Raw genomic sequence first — 22114 nt, 5'->3', positions numbered from 1 at the left:
TCCAAGCCAAAATCCAACGTAAAATAATACTATGATCACAATTACACGTTACCCGAGCCTCGATTTAATACTCCGCCACTTGAAACCACTCACAAACCCTCAATTTAATGATACATATATGTCCCTCTATGTTTTCTAAGCTCTCTAGAATATTTTGGGGAATAAATGAGGGTTTTTGACCCTTATATAGGGTGTTTAAGTCGGTTTCCACCGACTTTCGAAATTAACGTTAGCGTTCGCGGCCTTGGGTCGCGTTCGTGAAGGGTTATTCAGTCCTCCTCTTCGCGTTCGCGGCCCTTGGTTAGCGTTCGCGAAGGGTTAATCCCTGCTCTGGCGGCCTAACTTGTAACATCCACAACTCTCTACTCCGATGTGATATCGACGAGCAGTTTATCGCATTGGAAACTATACTTCATGAACTTCAATTTAGGCTTTTTGCTTTACTTCAAAACTCCTCATTTACTAAAAGATATTCTTTCTCCAAGTTGGACCAAAATTTCCCTCCATCTTTTCTCCAAAGTTCCAACAAACATAACTTCCTTAATCCACTTGCGCTCCAATCCTTCCCTAGCTTATTTTATGAACTTAAATCCTCATAATCATAAGGTAGCCGCATATAATCTCATATATCCTAGAAAATACTCCAGTATCCACAATCACACAGCTAACACCTAACGAATCTCAACGTACAAAACTACGAGGTGTAACGTTCCTCCCCCCTTAGAAACATTCGTCCTCGAATGTTAAACTCTTTAAGAATTCTACGAGAATTTCGCTAGAGTTTTCCCTATAACTATAACACTACCATCCTGTCATTACAACCCAAAATATATAGTGTCTCACAAGGCTACAACATCAATACCCACATTGGCCACACACGACCAAGAAATCATTTGAAGAGCGTCACGTACCCGGCTACGATGTTTACGTACGAACTTCTTCTGGGAGTGGAAACAAATGTGGATATCTGGACTTCATATCTGCCTCAGCTTCCCAAGTCATTTCTTCCCTATTATTGTTTCTCCAAAGGACTTTAACTGAGGCTACATCTTCGGTTCTCAGCCTCCGAACTTGTCAATCCAGGATTGCAATGGGAACTTCTTCATAGAATAATTGTTCAGTCATCTGGACATTATTTTCAAGCACAACTCCAGAAGGATCTCCAAAACACTTACGAAGCATTGACACATGAAAGACCGGATGGACTGTCTTCAATTTCGAGAGTAGGCCTAACTCATAGACTACTTGGCCCACTTTACGCACAATCTTGTAGGGTCCAATGTATCGAGGACTAAGCTTAACCTTTTTACCAAATCTCATAACGTCTTTCATCGGTAACACCTTTAAGAATACCCAATCATTAACTTGAAACTCCAAGTCTCGTCGGCGATTATCCGCATACTACTTTTATCGACTTTGGGCCGTTGATAATCGATCTCGAATAAACTTAACTTTCTCCACTACTTGCTGGATTAGATCTGGCCCTACTAACTTCGTCTCTCCCACTTCAAACCATCCAATTAGAGATCTACACTTTCGTCCATATAAAGCTTCTTACGGGGCCATCTGAATACTGGAGTGGTAACTATTATTCTATGCAAACTCAATAAGAGGCCAGTGATCATCCCTTTTTGTACTAGTCGACCTTATATACATAACGTATCGTCTCCTTTAATTCCTTGATCAGACTCTTTAATTCCTTACAATATCATCATACTTCCACCCATGGTAGCGCCCAGATGATTTGCATTCTCAGTGATTATTTTACGTCAGATTGTCCCTCATGCTTATCCCTAGTCATATGCGGCCTTTCTTACTCCTTCTGTTACCCCTTGGAGTACTCTACTGCATATCTAAATGTACCTAAAATTTCTTTGGAGCGAGTGATTCGAGTCATAGTCCGGAATACAACGTATCGCGTTGACGAATCTTATTCTCTTTGATTCGCTAAACCTTCATCATCTTGTCATGCCTCCTTGTTCACATTTGTCTCATAATATAGTTGCATTTAGTACATTCTCACTTTTCTTTAGCGCATTCTTGATATATTGGTTCATCTCAAATTTTGGCTCCTTCAAGCTAGTATATTTCCCTCTTTTGAACTTGGGAATATTGTAGTTCATCGTAGAACTGAATTTGTTCTTCCCCCCTTTTAAAGGATGTTCTCATATACTAGTAACCTTCGAGTATTAACCGTCTTGATAGTCATCTGGCCGACCTTAACGATCCCACATAATGTCGAAGTTCTGTTCATCGCATGGTTTAACTTATTTTCCTTTTTGCTAGTTGAGTTCTTGTATCAAATCAAAATGCTTATACATATCGGATACAATTCGACGCCTTTCTTATTGTCTTTCACTTCTACCTTTCATGACCGGTAGTCCTCTAGGCTAATGAATTAATGGGGATATCGGGGTGGTTAGGCCTCTTACGGAGTGTTCGACTATACCACGCTCATTAGCCACCTAGCCTTTCTCCATAACTATCTTCTTAATATCCTTGAAATTCTCCTTGCTCTAGGTTCCCAATTTCGATTTATGTCTTTACTATACATTAAAAGTTGATATTCCACACCATCCATTCCCACGATTCGTCCTTTCATTACCTTAGCTCATTTTTTTCGTAGTTCTTCTTAACTAGTTGTTGCATCAATTTATGCATTATAGTCCTTCTAGTGTTTTGTCGATTCTTGTTCTTATCATGAAATCCTCATAAATTACACCCTTTTCTTTCTTCTTTTCGCCGAGTCTTCATCTTTCTTTATGATACTACAACTTTTACACACACACGCACACACACGGATATATATATATATATATATATATATATATATATATATATATATATATATATATATATATATATATATATATATATATATATATATATGTATTCGGTTTCTTTCATGATCGCATCTTTGCATCTTTCACGCAACCATTGTCCTATAATTTCAATTTGTTTTCCACGGGCAAGCCTGCTGACTCATTAACCTTCTCCTTCCTTTAGTCCTCATAGTTTCTTTTACTTGTAAATGCTACGTTCCATTAGTCATTCTTTACTCTTAGGTTAGAAAACTTTGGAGTGTTTCGTTACGAGTGCGAATCCCTTTTGACGCTTCAAATCTCTTCTTGAGGTACTTTTTTCCCTTAAAAAACAGGCGTACCAATCATGGGTTCACATCCATTCTCTTGGTTAAATCTCAGAGTTTAAAATTTCCTCGTCGCTCTCATAAGACTCGTTTATTTCTTCTCAAGGACGCACCCTTTATCCATTATTTCCAACCTTCTTGGTTCTAGTTATGAAACGTATAGGTTGAGTTCAGGATCCTCCCATTTATCTTTTGTCACGTACAACATTACTCTATCTTTCAAGTATACATCACAAATTCTTGTTGCCGAAATATTCCTTTGTTGCTTTCGAATCAATCAAATATACATCTATACGAACTTATATCGTAGTACAAGCATCGACTCCTAAAACCCACGACTCGAAATCGTAAAGCTCGCAAAGTCTCTAACTTGGACATGATATCATAGCATAGGGCTCTTGACTCGGCAATCCTCCGAGCAAATGGAGATGCCAACTCCGCCGGAACATCGTCTATAATAGCGTATACGATCATCCGGGTGTACAAATATACGCGGCATGAAACGCAAAACCCACGACTCGTCTCCCCGAAGAAGAGGGGGTCGGTACGAACAATGTGCGAGTATGTAAGGCAGGCATAGCAACATAGTAAAAGATATAAGCATGAATAGTAACAAGATTCCATGTCGTGAGGTAAAGGGATAACCTGTACATAGGGACGGTGTCTGCATAGAAACATAGAACATATCGTAGGATAACCGAGTAACCTGTGCATATAAGGACCCCATAGGGGCGGATGCCATGCATGCTTGTTTTCTTTTTCCTTTTTTTTTGAAAAAGAACATTTCTTTTCTTAGACACAGAAAATAGAGTTTATGTCATAACACAGTATCATAGCATAGCATAGGGTATCATAGTATCATGGCATAGCGTAGTATATCATAGTATCATAGCATAGCATAGTATATCATAGCACCGAATATATCGGCCTGCCCACATAGTATAATTCCCGCGTCCGGGCATCCCGCGTCCGGGATGATATCAAGTCAAGTACGGATACATGCACCGTGAGTAACCCAGCGCTCATAGCGCTCTGCCCTTTTTCCCAGTTTTCCCCAAATACATTTTTATACATAGATATATATATATACACCATAGCATGCAGGGGAGCCCAAGAAAAATCAGGTACTTATCGGAGTGACGTAAGGTCGGAACCCTCCGATCGCTTTATGGAGTAATCATGGCCGCTTTGTCTCACCTTGAAGGGACGATAATTATAAGGCGAGACTATCAACATAGGACATGTCATAGCATATCGGGTTATAGACATAGCATAGGCGATATCATCGTAGTCATCATAGAATCATGGCCATCATAGGATCATAGTCATCGTAGAATCATAGGCATCATAGTCATCATAGGAACATAGCCGTCGTAGGATCTTAGACATTATAGATCCATGGTCGTCATAGGATCATAGTCATTGTTTAGATCGTAAAAATTGGCAATATTGTAAAACTTAGTTTTTAAAGAAAAAAAAAGTATATTTTGAAAAACACTTGTAAACTTTTAGTAAAGAAAGAAAATATTGTGAAGCTTAGTTTTTTTAAAGAAAAATGTATGTTTTGGAAAACACTTGCAATCTTTTAGTAAAGAAGATCATACCTTGGGGTCGAGGGTTTAGTTAAAAACAACTCTTATTTAATAGTCGAAAAGATGTCCAAAAGTTTCCTTAAATTATAGAATGAAAATAAGCTAAATGGAACAATAGGAGAGAATTCGGGAATAGTGGGCCCACCTCGAGTCAAACGAGGCGGCGTATCAAATTTACGTATATTACGATTCATGGCGTCACTTGGGAGGGTCTTAGAGTAATCGAGTCTTATTTGGGTAAGTTCTGGATGTTAAAGAAGTTTTTCCGACATTTCGCGCAAGTTCTAATTCAATTCTACTGAATGAATAGTAACTATTTTCAATCTTAGATTCCGAGAAAAGGAATGATCCCCGGGACACGTGGTCGACTTAGTACGTCTAAGACATGCCATAGAAAGAAGGGTGAAGCCTTACATACCTCTTTCCGCTCCTTTTGCTATTCCAAATGCACGTCGAAATCTCGTCCAAATCTGCAAATTGGTCATGTTTGCCAAAACTCTTATTAGGATTCTTAGAGTTAGAGTCTTAAGGAAACACTTGGCTACCGAAATTTCGGCAGCACTTCCTCTGTAAATACACCATCCCGAGAATATGGCTCGGCCCAATTCGACAACAACAACCCGAGAATGGAACTCGGCCACAATATCAACAACAATTCCAACAATTATTCTAGCAACACTCATAATATTCAATTCAAATAACCTTCATACATTCCAACTAGCATCAACGTTCATACATTCAAACATTATTCCGAGGCCATTCAAACACGGTTTAAGAACATTCCAAACAATCCATACAATCTTCAAGATAATCTATCCAATATACCATACCACCCGAAATCCTTCAAATGCAAGAGAACAATCGCTAACACATTTCTTTTCTTCCAAACTCATAAACTACTTCAACAATTCCATATATCAACAACATTATTTTCATCAAAACAAGAAACTATATTCAAATTATGTTGGCTTCCAAAACAGCCCGTAACCATTACAACTTCAACACAAATCATCAAACATTCATTTTCATTATAGAATCTATAACAACAACAAGCAAACTACTAAATAAAATTAGTCCATCTCTTCCACCCAAATCAGCCACCATTCGGCCACAACATCAACATGTATGACTTCATGAAGTTCATTCTTTTTCTACACACTACAACAACACACAAACATACTAAGGTCAATCAATTCATTTCCTCTACACAACATAGCATGCACGGCCACCACACACTTCACACGACTCCACAACAACATGCATATTTTCATGATTCCCATCTATCTCTTCATATAACAATACGTCCAAACCATCCACAAAACATGTAAGAAAAGATTGAACCTTACCTCTTCACTAGTCTTCAACCCACGGCTAGCTTGTCCTTTGGCAAAACAATTGATTTCCTCCTTCCAACAACTACTCCACATGATAGAGGACCTTTCATTTAGTAGAAAGACATGAAGACAAGAATTTTCCATGGTCAACTTTGAGGGGCTGGTTTCGACGCCCCCCTCTCCATAGCCGTTTCTCCTTCTTTTTCTTTCTTCACTTCTCTTGAAATTTCTAGGAGATAAAAAGATGAAGTGTGGTCTTCCTTTGACCATCACATATATATATATATATATATATGTATATTTGGGCATGTGGCCAAGCACATGGCCGGCCCCCTCTCTTTCTTTTTCTAGATTTTTCTTTTTCTTTCCTTGCAAGCTTCTTGAATTTTCTAATTGATAAAAGATGAATTCCATGCATTACTTGGTCATCCTTTTATATATATATATATATGACTATAAAATGTGCACATGACCATGCACATGCTCCATGTCTTTTTCTTCTTTTCCCCTTTTTTTTTTTCCAACAAGTCATGAATGATAATTTTCGAATTCCAAATTTGCCCTTAACACTCCATGCCAATAATATTACAAGCGACTTGCGCGTCCAACCAAACTAAAATATAACCTCGTCCTCGACTTCCCGCCATTAACTCGAAATATTCAAATGTACAAAAGTGCGAGGTGTAACATCCTCCCCCCCTTTAGAACATTCGTCCTCGAATGTTCAATTAGTCGTCCGGAGTCTCATAAGCACCTCGGGGGAGCTCCCTTTTCATAGTCATCTTTGTCCTTTATACCATTTCCTAAGTAAAATAATAATAGTCCGGCAACACTATTCTCTTGTCATTCTCGTTTCTCCTTATATACATCCTTTTTCTGGCGTCGCACTACTCAAAGTTTGTGCGAACTTCTCATATCACCTTAAACATTATCCGGACTTCTATCCACTTATTGTCAGTTTCCCCCTCTTTACCGAGTTAGTCTGCCTCGTCTCACGCGACCTCTTAAGGTTTCTAGCCTCTCCATACACTCTGGTTTTCCTTAGGTTATTCTTAACTTCTCATTTGTCCCTTAGATCTCAATATATGGAATTCCTGGCATACCTCCCAGGGGGGTCACCCATCCTCCCACCTGAGCACGCTTAACTTCGAAACTTTGGCGGAATTCGGTGCCTTAACACTGATATTTTCGCGTTCGCTTTCTTACATGGCCTTTACCACTCGATCTGAAGCCAATCAAAACTTTATAACTTCCGAGACATTTTCGTAATACGTCCCTTCTTCTACAATGACCGTTTTACCCTTTTTAATTCCGGATGTTCACCTTCCGCCTGCATGTATGACCATTTCCTGTCCGGCGCCCAACTCCACGTAACAGAACAAATATATCCATCCAGTCTCACCTCGTTTGGCTTCCATATCATTCCTCGCCTTTTTCCGCCGATACCGGGCGCCTACGGAAATTAACGATTAGCATAGGGAATCTTATGTCCTATGACTTGGCTCTATCGCACGATCTCATGACAGAAAGAAGGTCAACCATTCCTAGATGCCCCGCAGCCTCCTGTTTATAGATGTGGCCGGCTTCACACCCATAAACAGGACTCTACCGGACACGACTTTGCAGACAACCCTTGGACCGACCTGCTCTGATACCACTTTGTCACACCCCGATCTCACTAGGGTGTGATGGGCACCCGACCCCGTAACCGGAGCCGAGCGAACCCACTGACTCTTCTACATACTAGTTTTTTTTTTTTTTTTTTAAAACTCTACATCAAGTATACATCACAAAATTTTTTTGAAATATTCCTTTGTTGCTTTCGAATCAATCAAATATACGTCTATACAGAACTTATATCGTAGTACAAACTGACTCCTAAAACCCACGACTCTGTCTGCAAAGTCTCTAACTTGGACATGATATCATAGCATAGGGCTCTTGACTCGGCAATCCTCCAGAGCAAATGGAGATGCCAACTCCGCCGGAACATCGTCTATAATAGCGTCGATCATCCGGGTGTACCGCGCGGCATGAAACGCGGCCCCCGAAGAAGAGGGGGGGTCGGTACGAACAATGTGCGAGTATGTAAGGCGAGTGCATAGCAACATAGTAAAAGATATAAGCATGAATAGTAACAAGATTCCATGTCGTGAGGTAAAGGGATAACCTGTACATAGGGACGGTGTCTGCATAGAAACATAGGACATATCGTAGGATAACCGAGTAACCTGTGCATATAAGGACCCCATAGGGGCGGATGCCATGCATGCTTGTTTTCTTTTTCCTTTTTTTTTTTTGAAAAAGAACATTTCTTTTCTTAGACACGAGAAAATAGAGTTTATGTCATAACACGGTATCATCATAGCATAGCATAGGGTATCATAGTATCATGGCATAGCGTAGTATATCATAGTATCATAGCATAGCATAGTATATCATAGCACCGAATATATCGGCTCGCCCACATAGTATAATTCCCGCGTCCGGGCATCCCGCGTCCGGGATGATATCAAGTCAAGTACGGATACATGCACCGTGAGTAACCCAGCGCTCATAGCGCTCTGCCCTTTTTCCCAGTTTTCCCCAAATACATTTTTATACATAGATATATATATATATACACCATAGCATGCAGGGGGAGCCCAAGAAAATCAGGTGCTTATCGGAGTGACGTAAGGTCGGAACCCTCCGATCGCTTTATGGAGTAATCATGGCCGCTTTGTCTCACCTTGAAGGGACGATAATTATAAGGCGAGACTATCAACATAGGACATGTCATAGCATATCGGGTTATAGACATAGCATATAGGGCATCGACATCATCGTAGTCATCATAGAATCATGGCCATCATAGGATCATAGTCATCGTAGAATCATAGGCATCATAGTCATCATAGGAACATAGTCGTCGTAGGATCTTAGACATTATAGATCCATGGTCGTCATAGGATCATAGTCATTGTTTAGATCATAAAAATTGGCAATATTGTAAAACTTAGTTTTTAAAGAAAAATGTATATTTTGAAAAACACTTGTAAACTTTTAGTAAAGAAAGAAAATATTGTGAAGCTTAGTTTTTAAAGAAAAATGTATGTTTTGGAAAACACTTGCAATCTTTTAGTAAAGAAGATCATACCTTGGGGTCGAGGGTTTAGTTAAAAACAACTCTTATTTAATAGTCGAAAAGATGTCCAAAAGTTTCCTTAAATTATAGAATGAAAATAAGCTAAATGGAACAATAGGAGAGAATTCGGGAATAGTGGGCCCACCTCGAGTCAAACGAGGCGGCGTATCAAATTTACGTATATTACAATCATGGCGTCACTTGGGAGGGTCTTAGAGTAATCGAGTCTTATTTGGGTAAGTTCTGGATGTTAAAGAAGTTTTTCCGACATTTCGCGCAAGTTCTAATTCAATTCTACTGAATGAATAGTAACTATTTTCAATCTTAGATTCCGAGAAAAGGAATGATCCCCGGGACACGTGGTCGACTTAGTACGTCTAAGACATGCCATAGAAAGAAGGGTGAAGCCTTACATACCTCTTTCCGCTCCTTTTGCTATTCCAAATGCACGTCGAAATCTCGTCCAAATCTACAAATTGGTCATGTTTGCCAAAACTCTTATTAGGATTCTTAGAGTTAGAGTCTTAAGGAAACACTTGGCTACCGAAATTTCGGCAGCACTTCCTCTGTAAATACACCATCCCGAGAATATGGCTCGGCCCAATTCGACAACAACAACCCGAGAATGGAACTCGGCCACAATATCAACAACAATTCCAACAATTATTCTAGCAACACTCATAATATTCAATTCAAATAACCTTCATACATTCCAACTAGCATCAACGTTCATACATTCAAACATTATTCCGAGGCCATTCAAACACGGTTTAAGAACATTCCAAACAATCCATACAATCTTCAAGATAATCTATCCAATATACCATACCACCCGAAATCCTTCAAATGCAAGAGAACAATCGCTAACACATTTCTTTTCTTCCAAACTCATAAACTACTTCAACAATTCCATATATCAACAACATTATTTTCATCAAAACAAGAAACTATATTCAAATTATGTTGGCTTCCAAAACAGCCCGTAACCATTACAACTTCAACACAAATCATCAAACATTCATTTTCATTATAGAATCTATAACAACAACAAGCAAACTACTAAATAAAATTAGTCCATCTCTTCCACCCAAATCAGCCACCATTCGGCCACAACATCAACATGTATGACTTCATGAAGTTCATTCTTTTTCTACACACTACAACAACACACAAACATACTAAGGTCAATCAATTCATTTCCTCTACACAACATAGCATGCACGGCCACCACACACTTCACACGACTCCACAACAACATGCATATTTTCATGATTCCCATCTATCTCTTCATATAACAATACGTCCAAACCATCCACAAAACATGTAAGAAAAGATTGAACCTTACCTCTTCACTAGTCTTCAACCCACGGCTAGCTTGTCCTTTGGCAAAACAATTGATTTCCTCCTTCCAACAACTACTCCACATGATAGAGGACCTTTCATTTAGTAGAAAGACATGAAGACAAGAATTTTCCATGGTCAACTTTGAGGGGTTTGGTTTCGGCCAGCCCCCTCTCCATAGCCGTTTCTCCTTCTTTTTCTTTCTTCACTTCTCTTGAAATTTCTAGGAGATAAAAAGATGAAGTGTGGTCTTCCTTTGACCATCACATATATATATATATATATGTATATTTGGGCATGTGGCCAAGCACATGGCCGGCCCCCCTCTCTTTCTTTTTCTAGATTTTTTCTTTTTCTTTCCTTGCAAGCTTCTTGAATTTTCTAATTGATAAAAGATGAATTCCATGCATTACTTGGTCATCCTTTTATATATATATATAACTATAAAATGTGCACATGACCATGCACATGCTCCATGTCTTTTTCTTCTTTTCCCCTTTTCTTTTTTTCCAACAAGTCATGAATGATAATTTTCGAATTCCAAATTTGCCCTTAACACTCCATGCCAATAATATTACAAGCGACTTGCGCGTCCAACCAAACTAAAATATAACCTCGTCCTCGACTTCCCGCCATTAACTCGAAATATTCAAATGTACAAAAGTGCGAGGTGTTGAAGTTTTTGAAAGGTACATTCATCCAATCTCCAAACCTCTTTTGAGAAGCCTAAAATGAAGTTCGTCGAGTCTAGTTTCTAAAACAATAAACCGTTCATCGATATGATATTGGAGTAAGGAGTTATGGGCATTTTAAAAGCGGACTGTCGACTTATCCCAAATCCTCTAGAACCTTCTTCCAACTTCTACAACATGCACATATATTCCTACAAGTCTATATGACAATTTTGGGTCATTTTTATTTCATTTTTAACATAGCCTCAAGTCCTAGAAACTTCTCCAAATATATTCCAACATATTTCCAAGCCCAAACCAAGGATCAAAGTGAAGATTAAAGTGGTTAACGGTTTCCAAGGGAGGTTTACACTTGTCTCCCCTTCTTGAAGATGTTGGGGTGAGTATTTTTAAGGTGGAGAAATCATGGAATTGAAGTGTTCTTGAATTTTGAGGTAAGATTTCATATTAGTTTCATGTTTATGAGTTTGTTTGGTAACTATGTTAAGATTTGAGGAGAAGGAAATTGGAGGAAAAGTTCAAATATGCAATTGATGATATTTTGAGTTGTGAATTAACTTGAGTTATAATTATTAGTATGTTTTGAGCATAATCTTGTTATGAGGGATAATAGTGATGTTAAGGAATTGTCGTATAAGAGTATATAAGGGGTTGTGTGAAGTTGTTATGGATTGATTATGAAAAGAAGTTTTGGGGATTGAATTGAGTATAGTTTGAATGTAATCTTTTGATTATGGAATTGTTGATGTTTTATTGTGCATTGGGAGTTGTTTTGAAGATTGGAAGGAGTAGAAGATATAGGGGAGATGCTGCCCGAATTTCAGCAGATTTTAAAGGGGTTTAATTTGGAGGCTTAAGATAATCATATGACGCTAAGCCTAACAATAGCCTGAATTTTCTTGAATGTAGATTACGAGCTTGGGAGGACAAGCGTAAGTAGTTAAAGTTAAGGCGACCGAAAATGTATGTTAAGGTTAGTCCCTTTCTTTCAAAAGGCATGATTCCATATATGTTTCCATAACCTTCTTACTTTCAAAAGTTAGACGTTCATGATTTTTAAAAGTTTCTTATGATACTAAAGATGAGATGTCTTCTATGATGAACATGATGATGATGATTCTACTCCTAGAAATTCCAAAGCTTATGATTTTAAAGCTATTATGAGATTATTGAGCTTATTTCATGGTTTTCTCGATTTTATTCATTGTTGTTGATCTCACCTTATAATAATTGTTCCTTCAAGGTGAGATATAGTGATGGTGATTGCTCTATACTATAAATTGGAGGTTACCCACCTTACGTCACTCCGATAAAGTAGTAGCTTTTATTTGGGCTCTCATGCATGCTACTTATATTATATATATATATATATATATATATATATATATATATATATATATATATATATAGGATATGGGGAAAGGTGAGGCATTATATATGCATAATCACCTGATCAGTTGGTATACTATGATATCATCTCGGACGCGGGATATATGGGTAAATGGATCAGGCTGCACGTTCCGCAGCAATATAATACATATATATATATGGATCGGGCTGCACGTTCCGCAACAATATAATATATTTGTGAAAAGGCTAAACATGTATGATATCCGCCTTACGAGGCAAACAAATGTACAGGTTATCTCTTTATATTATGTTACATTCCATATCTCTTATTATGCTATTATTCATGCCTTACATACTCAGTACATCGTTCGTACTAACGTCCTTTCTTGTGGACGCTGCGTTCATGTCCGCAGGTAGACAGGTAGACGGATCTGATCCGTAGGTGCTTTATCAGCGGATTCTCAGGAGCACTCCACTTACTTCAGAGCTGCAGTCTATTGGTATTGGTCTTCATGGTCATGTATTCTATGTAGAGGCTCGTAGACATGTGTGTACAGTTAGAGGTTTCATAACCCTATCGGTTCATATCGTTGTATAACATTTTAGTAGCCTTGTCGGCTGGTGACGATGGGCATAATTGTTGAAGATTATATAGAGATGTGTCGTTATGTTGTGAAATATGTCCTTGCAGATTATGATATCCATGAGCTATCTTTATGGTCCACCCAGAAATGATTATGAGATTTATGTTTAGAAGTGCTCGGTGTGTTAGCTCCAGGTGCCCGTCATGGCCCTCCGGTTGGATTGTGACAATCAACCTCACATCCTTTACTTTCCTGTAGCAACCGAATCGATCCTTGCAATATTTTATCTTCACTTGTATTGTTACACCTTGGAAATTTCCCCTTAGCGTACAGTGAATAGACTAACGAAGGACATGACGTATGCGAGGTTTGGACAAGTAAGAAATAGCCTTCAATGGTCCTAATTAAGATTTTCAAAGACATTCGAATTAAGGAAATAAAGTTGTTAAGGAAAGCGAGTTATAAGTTGTGTGTCGGGCAAAGCTACGCGTATCGAGTTAATGATCTCTTAATAATGTTTTGGAGAAGAGTTATAATATTCCTTAGATTGCTAATGAAGTGATAAATAAGTGTTAAGAAGGTTCCATAAGGATTGAAGATCAAACGAGACGACGGGAACAACTTTGGCGGAACTGTGAGTTCCACGACCATGTTCCACGGCCCATAAAATATTCCACGGACCGTGGATGGGTCCGTGGAACTGCCAAAGAGAGAAGGTGGCTGGCTGGTAGTGAACCACGACTAGTTTCATGGACAAGACACTTGGTTCCACGGACCGTGGAATGTCCCGTGGAACTCCCGACGGGCTGAACTTGGTTCAATTATATAATGATGCTCCCATTTCATTTATTTCATTTCCACACTTTTCTTCAACTTCTCAAGACCTCTAGAACCTTCCACATATTTCATCCACAAGAAAACCAAGGAAATCAAGGATCAACAACAAGAATTGGAGTGAATCAAGTGTATGAAACCTTACTAAAGTCATCTAAACCAAGAAATTCCAAAAGAAGTGAATTAGGGTTTTTGGTGAAAGAAGGGAATCACCACTCAAGAATTATTCTACCATTATCTAATGTAATTTTTATGGTATTTTCATGATGTTTGAAGTATTGTAAAGTTGAAACACTTGAATTGTAGAAGAATATATGAAATGGGTCATAAATGGGGAATCGTGTCATTGTTGAGTAGAAGTTTGAATTGAGTTGTGAATATTGATCTGTTGAGATTGTAAATACGTTATAAATGACATTTAGAACATGGAATAAGTATTATATATGAAGGAACATGATTTTGGAGAATTGAAGGTAAATCACGAAATGGAAACAATGTGAACGAATGACGATCGTTGGTTATGATATTGTGATTGTTGTTATGAATGGTTGGGAGTTGATATGGAATATGGAGGAAGTAGTATAAACAAAGGAAACGCTACCCAATTTTCTCTAGCTTTAAGAAGCACGTCTTTATAAATGTTTAGCTAATGTTGATACAAATCCTTTTGAAGGTAGAACGTGTGCATTAAAGGAGGACGAGCAAGCAATCGAATAGTTAAACGACAAAGGTATGTTAGGCTAAACCTTTCTTTCTAAGGCATGAATCTTATGGCATGAATTTCCTCCTTCTTGATGAATTTCCCATCTTAAAGAAAACTATGAGCCCTTGTTCATGAATAGTCATACGAGAGTAGAGATACACGATGAGTACGATAATGATGATGATAAGCTTAAGTCTAAAGAAGCTATAGCCCGCGATATAATGTTTCTACGAAGCTAATGACCTTCATACGATTCTTTGCTATTATCCACTGTTGCTAGACCCATCTTATGATGTTAGTCTCTTTCCCTTCAAGGCATGTTTTCCTCCTTCTCCAGGAATTTCATAAATACTGAAGAACTAGGAGTCTATGTTCATGAATACCCACATGGGATAAAGATAAGAGATATATTATGAGCACGATAATAGTGACGATGAGTCTATGACCATAAGGGGCTATATATGTATAAGGTAAAGAAAGGAGGTGAGACATGAGTATGATAATCGATGTTGCTGAGATAAGTCTATAGAATCCTAAAGTGAGATATAATGCCCACGAAGTCAAAGATTATAAGTATGGATCTATTAGTGCTTCTTATTATGTACACTCGCCTTAAAATGTTAGTCCTTTCAAGGTGAGATACGATGATTCGATTACTCCACAATGCAATCGGGGTTCCACGACCTTATGTCACCCCGACACAGCTATAGTTGCCCTCAAAGTTCTAATGTATGTCTTGATGATCAATGTATGATGATATTAAGTATAGCTGCCTACGAGTCTCAATGTATATTTTGATGATATATGTATATATATATATATAATGTCACGAAGTTATGGTAAAGCCATGATATGCTTATAAGCTAGTTAATAACCATAAGTTTATAATATGTATGATCATGTTTGGCTTACAATATATCTATGAAATGTATGATGATGAGTATATGATGTGATTCCACCGTGCCTAATTGGCCGGACATGTCACCGCTAAGGCGGGCTGCTTGTGATTCCACCGTGCCTACATGGCCGGACATGTCACCGCTACGGCGGGCTGCTATGATTCCACCGCGCCTAGAAGGCCGGACATGTCACCACTAGTGGGCTGCGTGCGACTACACCGTGCTTAGAGGGCCGGACATGATCACCACTAGTGGGCTGCATATGATGGGTACCCGAACGCGGATTGACGATGATGAGGTGTGAATGGTATGCTGATATACGTATGATATGATGATGTATTTATGATATGATGATGTATGAATGGTATGATGATGTATGTGTGATACGATAATGTATGAATAGTATGAAAGTGCATGTATGATATGACGATGTATACGTTATGGTAATTCATATGATATGCTACGTATGATATATATATAAAATGTATTCATTCGAAGGTTATGTCCTCATCTTATATCTTCTGATTTCTCTACTATGTTCATTTCATTCATGCCTTACATACTCAGTACAATGTTCGTATTGACGTCCGTTTTCTTTGGACGCTGTGTTCATGCCCACAGGTAGACAGGGAGGTTACCCAGACTCGTAGAAGCTGTTAGCTGACTGAGAGCACTCCCTTGTTCCGGAGGTGCTATCTTGAGACAGTATTTTATGTACATATATTTTGGGCACGACGGGGTCCTGTCCCGTCCATATGTCTAGTACTCTAGTAGAGGCTCGTAGATACGTACGTGTGGGTAGTATGGTCTCACAGTCCTTATGTATATGCATGTATTTATTATTTTGATAGCCGCAGGGCTTATGGTTATAAAGGTAAATATGTTTCAAATGATGATAGTTTTCTATGATTATGGATATATATACTATGAATGAGAGCAGATAAGTAACAGAATGGCGGTGTCCGGTGGTTAGCCCGGATACCCGTCATGGCCCGCAGCCGGGTCGTGACATGTACACCTACTCTCTTCTCTCCTTACCCATAAACCGATATCACACCTAATTTCTCTATCGTCAACTAACCTTCACAACACCCGTCTGAAAAAAATATGAGGTGAAGCCTTCTTATAAGTGTCACGACCCAATCCCGTAGGCCATGACTAGTGCCCGAGCTGGACACTCGTACACACCCATAACCTGAATCGGCATACAGATAACTTATGCATATACAAAGATCAGACATCGTCTCGAACTGTCGCATACAAACACATATATATGCACGAAGCCTACAAGGCTATCATATATCACAACATCTCAAAATATGTACAAACACAAGCCGATAAGGCTGCCATGGCGGGTGGGACCGCCCAAAACACAAATCATACGAACACAACCGAACAGAACTATTCACAACCCACATATATGTCTACAGACATCTAAGAGTCACAACAGAATCATATGATAGGACAGGGCCCCGCCGTACCCCTGAATAAACATATATATAAACAACGGAGGAATCTGTACCAAAATATGGGCTCCGGACAAGGGAGCGCTCCAAAGTAGTAGAATCGGTATCCTAGGACCGGCGGGTCACCAAATCGATCGTCCGTACCGCGGGCACGAAATGCGCCCCCCGAAGAGGGGGTCGATGAATATGTACCGAGCATGTAAAGCATGGAATACGCAGAAATGATCATACCGAAGTAAAGAGCATAGAAAATCATAAGACTTGCCTCCGAAATATAAATCATGCGTATCAATGGCATATCCATGTCCGAACTCATTATGGGACCGAGTGATATAAGTAAATAATCATCATGTCATGTACATATAACGTGCCCCGCCCTCTAGCCGAGGGGACGCGGTAAGTAAAATCATCATATCATATACATATAGCGTGCCCCGGCCTTCTAGTGAGGGACGCGGTGAATGAAGTCATCATATGCCATCCTGGCCGCCTCCCCCATATCATCATATCATCATCATATCATATAACGTGCCCCGGCCCTCTAGTGAGGGACGCGGTGAATATCATCATATACATATAACATGCCCCGGCCCTCTAGCGAGGGACGCGGTGAATAATGCAGTAGAGTCGTGCACGAATACATGCCCTGGCCCGGGACGCAGTGAAGAAGTAATAACAGCTCGCACGAGCAGAGTAGTGAGAAACCATACGCACATAAAATATTTTCAAAGACTCAATAGGATAACCAAAACGAATCATCTTTTAAAAGCCAAGACAGTAGTCAAATCAAGTTTCCTCCGAACGTCACTGGGAGCATATCAAATAGAACTTTAGAAACCATAGACACATATCAAACCATATGCATATAAATCATCGGTCCGCATTCGACGAGATAAATAAGTAATCAACACTCGGGGGTTAAGACAATAGTCATGCAAGTTCCTTTCAAAAAGTCGTTAGAACTAAACATGGAAGAGTCTCGGGGGCCCGCGGACAAGTATCAAACCAATCCGAGCCCGCCTATGCAAGTTGGAGATGTTATTCGTTATAAAATCTTCTACGAACGTTTGAAGCGATCGAGCTCGTCTATGAAAGTTACGGTCGTTCGTAGTTACGTAATCTTTTAAGAATAAAATCTTTTATGCAACATTTGAAATCCAATCATACCAAAGACATAAGGACCATGATTCTACTACATTAAGAATGCCATCATTAAGAGGTGAATAAGAATCGTAGACATGCTCGGATCGTAAAAATAGAGTTACCCCGAGGCTCGTATCATAGCCTACTTACAACTAAGACACGCCAAAAGAAAGAAGGGGTAAGCTTTACATACCTCGTCCGCTACCTAAGCTAGTCCAAACTCAAGTCTCGGGCTGCCCAAGATCTACAACAACGTCATTATATACCAAACATTAGCTATAGATACTTAGGGATTCCATCCCAAACTAGCACTTTATCTACAGAAATTTGGGTAGCATTTCCCCCCCCGTAAAATTCAACAACCCCGAGAATTCAACTCGGCCAAATCATCAACAACAATACCAACAATCACATTAACAACATCAACAAGCAATTCAAAACGCATTCTAACGTTAATAACTCTTTTCTACATAATTCGACAATATTCCATTTACATTCAATTCAACTTCATACATTCAAGCCAACATCCACGCTCGCACGTTCAAGTATTAATCCGAAACCGTTCAAACAAGATTCAAGAATACTTCAAACAATCCACACAATATTCAAAACAATCCAACCAAAACACCATTTCACCCGAAATCTTCCCAAACCAAGAACGAACAACAACAACACATTTCTTTCTTCCAAATTCATGAACTACACCAATAATCCACACGTTAACAACATCATTCCCATAAATACAAGAAACTATCTTAAAATTCCATTAGCTTCTATAACAAACCACAAACGACTATAACTTCAATTTGCATCATTAAACCTTCATTATCAACATAGAATCCATACAACATCAACCAAAAATGCCAAATAAAATTAATTCATCACTTCTACACCACACATACCTACACGGCCACAACCCAACATACATACTTTCATGAATTTCATTCATTTTTACATACCACAACATACACAACTATCCACAACATATAAAAAGAGGATTAAACCTTACCTTTTTCCCACTTATCATCTTACTTGGCTAGGGTTGTAAAATGGCACAACAAATGGTTTGATTGCTCCAACAACTATCTCACGTTAAAGAGGACCTTCCAATTGGTTGAATTGCTAGGAGAAAATATTTTTTTGAAGAGGATTTTTGGACTTCAATTTTCACAAGCTATGGCCGAATGGCCTTCATCTTTTTTTCTCCAAGGTTCTCAAACTTTCTAAGTGTTGAAGATGAAGAATGTGGTCAATTAATCATCTAGCATATACTTATAATACTTATCCATGTGTCCATGCCCCACACATGGCTTGGATCAATTAAAATTTGCCAAGCCATGGGTGGGAGCCCACCTATGCCACACGGCCAACATGGCCTTTAATTTCATGAATTCTCAACTTTTCATAATTCACTTTTAGCCCCAAATTTTTTTTAATATTCCATGCCAATAAATTCATAAGCAACTTATGCCTTAAAACAAAATCGAAGGTCAAAAGTCTCTACCTCGTATCCAGAAATAGTCTTGTCCTTAACTTATCGTGGTTAGCTCGGATTGTCCCAACGTACGAAGTACGGGATATAATAATAAGGATTAGCTAGAAACACACCACATATTCCTAAGGTTGATACACTCTCTACTTCCTTCGTCGGCCAAGCAACATCACATTCATAAGTTATATAAGCAATCCAAAAGACAATCATAATTGCAATCCAACTTACCTAATCATTTCTCATTGTTGAGTTCAAGGTCGTCATTAATACTCGAAGTAACTAGGCCATAATGATTCTCAGAATAGTACCAGCTATCAAATACTCAGAATCCCCTTGAAGTCGAATGACTGGTGACTTCTAAATCCCAATGTAAACCCACATTATATAGGAAAGTCTGATAAAATGAGTCTGGGTGCCTGTCATCAACCCGTCCTGATCTTATGTATATGTATAAACTTCTAGAGTAAAACTTTCTCCTACTCGTTAACTTCCTTTCCCATATCAATATCTCCTCATTATCTCTTGCTCACCAATATATAAACTGTAATACCGCATTTGAGTTCTTAATGTCAACTTTCCCTGTATCTTCAATAAATCTCAATTCTCTGAAATCTCGAATGCAACTCATTGCAGTTTCTTTAATTACTAATCATTTTTCCCCTCCACGGTTCTTCCCTTAATTTAAATTCAAATCATTCTAAAACTTCTCCTTCAAAGCATCTCATAATTGTTCATTCAATCATGACTTACCAAACATTCGATTATCACATTTCCCCTTCATTCTTTCTCTATAGCATGGACATTCAAACCATTCAATTTGTAAAAAAATTGGCAGAGTTTCCTCTATACTTCTTACTGTCTCATTCCTGCACATAGCTTAGAAAACACATCTGATGCCTCGCGGAGCGATCCCAATTACCCGCAATATGTAGCTCAAGTTCTTATATCAAAGTCTATCAATATCAGTAAGGCAGGAAACATACCTTTTGGAGTATCAACTTCCATTCTCATCAATTACCTCATAACGGCATAATCAACTGCTTATTCATAATTAAAACGTTTAGGGTTAGAATCAGGGAAATCACATCCTATAATTTAGCTCTACTACACGATCTAAGATGAGAAAGAAAGATCAATCATTCCTAAATGCCCTACAGTCTCTTGTTTATAAGTGTGACGCGCTTCACACCCATAAATAAGACTCTACTGGACACGGTCTGTAGAAAACCCTAGGACAGGATGGCTCTGATACCAAGTCTGTCATGCCCCAAATCTGGAGTAGCTTGACCGACACTCAATGCCAACCTAGGCTCGAGCGAACCACTCTAAATCTGAAACTCTGGGAGTAACCCCCAACTTAGATCAATAAGGTCTACCTGCACACAAACAATACCAACAAGCCGGCGAGGCTATAATCTGGATATATATATATATATATACTGACCATCTCGTCTGAACTGGGCACACACACCCAAAATATAAATACACAACTGAGCAAGCCGACGAGGCTGCCATGTATGCTGTACAACAAAATGAGAGCCGACAAGGATACATAACATCCCCAACAACGTACAACTATCCACAGACCTCTAGGAAACACGAGTTGTAGAAAGGACAGGACATGGCCCCATCATACCCATACATGTCAAAATAGCATACCACAAAGGGGCTGTAGCTCCGGACCAAATGGAGCGCACTAACTGCGGCTGAGTGGAAGGCCTACTAAGCTGGATCGTCTGTTCGACTACCTGAACCTGCGGGCATGAACGCAGTGCCCCCAGACAAAGGGACGTTATTATGAATAATGTACTGAATATGTAAGGCAAGATAACAACTGAAATGAAATAACAAGCTATACTCTGGATATTTCAAGAAAGCATCTGGAGGTACTCTACCTAGGTTGCCTTTCATCTGAGGCAAGATAACATAATTTCTATAGATATAACTTCGTGGCCCAAGGGTCAGGCATAGATAACTCCATGGCTCATAAGCTCGTATAACCAACTCCATGACCCGTAGGCCAGGCATTCTGTCTCACTGACCAAGTGGCCAGGCTAAATAAAATGTAAATATATGTATATCATGCATGTGCTGAAAAATACCGACTCTGTAACATGTCTCTTCTGTCTCTCTATGAACTCCAGGACATAAGAAGGGGATATGGCGCCTCAGAAAGAATAATAGAACACTCAGAAGTCAGGCAGCAATATGAAAAGCTCTACTTAGACAAATCTCTAGTCACAGGGTTCATTACGCTCTTACCATATATGGAATCATGCCAAGAAAAGAAGGAACAGCCTTAACAAACCTGAAGCTTACTTCCCTACTTTCCAACCAACTTTCCTGTCTCGCAATTTACGCAAGATCAGTCGTAGTCCTGTAATCTACATATAAAATCATTCATACTAT

The sequence above is a fragment of the Lycium ferocissimum genome, chromosome 5 (assembly GCF_029784015.1).
Source record: "Lycium ferocissimum isolate CSIRO_LF1 chromosome 5, AGI_CSIRO_Lferr_CH_V1, whole genome shotgun sequence".
NCBI classification, from domain to species: domain Eukaryota; kingdom Viridiplantae; phylum Streptophyta; class Magnoliopsida; order Solanales; family Solanaceae; genus Lycium; species Lycium ferocissimum.
The sequence above is the reverse complement of the archived record's forward strand: the minus strand, read 5'-3'. Positions refer to the sequence as shown.